A 1,557-nucleotide genomic window follows, 5' to 3' on the forward strand; every position below is an offset into this window, starting at 1 on the left:
GCACAGGTTGGTACACTGACATTCACAAACATCTGACTGGCACTACACCATCGGGACTGGCACTACAACATCTGACTGGCACTACACCATCGGGGCACCCTAAGCAGCATCCTCATGCCATCATTATAAGAGACCTGAAGTTTATTCATACTGCTTTTCCTGTAACGCCGCCACAGGTGGGCTGTATACAGTGGAGTACAGTATGCTTTAAAAAGTGTAATGTTGACAGGTGTTGAACACATGGAGAACTTCTGAAGGAGAATATTAGTTTGTACATACTGAGTACAACGCTGCCTGTAAATGTCTCTGTCATCAGACAGGTCAGCGGTGATGTAATGTCCCAAATATTTGACCTCATCCGTGACCTGGAGGATGCTGCCAGACAGAGTGAAGTCAGGAAAAGATAATTTAGTGTCCTCTTTGCTCTTAACAACCATGATGTTGCTCTTTTTTACATTGTATTTAATGTCATGCTGTGACCCATACTGAGAGCAAACCCTTAACAGTTGCTGCAGACCAGCACTGTATGGACAGAATATCACAAGATCGTCAGCATACATCAGGTGGTTGATGGTTCGATTACCAACCCGACAGCCAGTTCTACATTGATTCAGCAGCTTAGATAAATCATCCATATACAGGTTAAAAAGACAAGGAGATAAAATACTGCCTTGTCGCACACCATTACCCACATAAACAGATGATGATACGAGTTTCCCCATTTTACAGACATTTTCTGGTGAGCATACCAATACACTACGATTCTTAATAAATATTTCAGAACTCCTCTCTCATGCAATTTATAAAACAATTTGTCATGATTAACATGATCAAATGCTTTTGATGCATCTATAAAACACATAAAAATTGTGGTATTTTGTCTCTTTTATAAATCTAAAATTTCCTTGAGAGCAAAAATGCACATGTCGGTGCCAAGTTTAGGTTTAAAACCAAACTGATTATCAGATGTCGCTATAAACGTCTCAATGCTGCTCAACAGAGCCTTCTCCAAAACTTTCGATAAGGTACTGGCCAGAGCAATGGGCCCATAGTTATCATTGCTATTTATTTTACCAGCCTTATCTTTTACAATAGGTACTAAAATCACAGACAGCACAGAGTTTGGTAAAATGCCATGAATTAAAAACCCGGTGAAACAAATAGCCAACAAAGGAAAAATTTTCCTWCTTGCAAATTTTAAGTGCTCAGTTGAAATCTTGTCCACACCATTTGCTTTATTATTTTTCAACTGATTAACAATGTCATTAACTTCTTGTGAAGAAATAACATCTTCATGCATGTCTATGTTCTCTATCACAAAAGGATTACTCTTCCTACAATTAAACAGTTCATAATAGTGTTTCTTCCATAAATTAATAATTTTGTCTGGTCCAGTCACACCATCAATATTCGTTGGCAAGGATGCTTTTAGATTGTTAACTCTTTTTATTTCTTTCCAAAATTCAGAAGGACTGTTGAATTGTAATTTTCTTGCTAGTGACTCTGATTTAAGTGCATTTTCATTCCTCTTAATAAACCGCAAGGCATATTTAAAGC

The 1,557-nt window shown here is 37.7% G+C and overlaps 1 protein-coding gene across 1 annotated transcript in view; it reads right to left on the reverse strand.

Annotated features, from left to right (window-relative positions):
• LOC106530686 (radixin) overlaps window positions 1–1,557 on the reverse strand; it is a gene marked incomplete in the record, with an annotated part of 41,289 nt that overhangs the window by 31,527 nt on the left and 8,205 nt on the right.

This window comes from Austrofundulus limnaeus, unplaced genomic scaffold (genome assembly GCF_001266775.1).
Source record: "Austrofundulus limnaeus strain Quisiro unplaced genomic scaffold, Austrofundulus_limnaeus-1.0 Scaffold547, whole genome shotgun sequence".
Classification (NCBI taxonomy): Eukaryota; Metazoa; Chordata; class Actinopteri; order Cyprinodontiformes; family Rivulidae; genus Austrofundulus; species Austrofundulus limnaeus.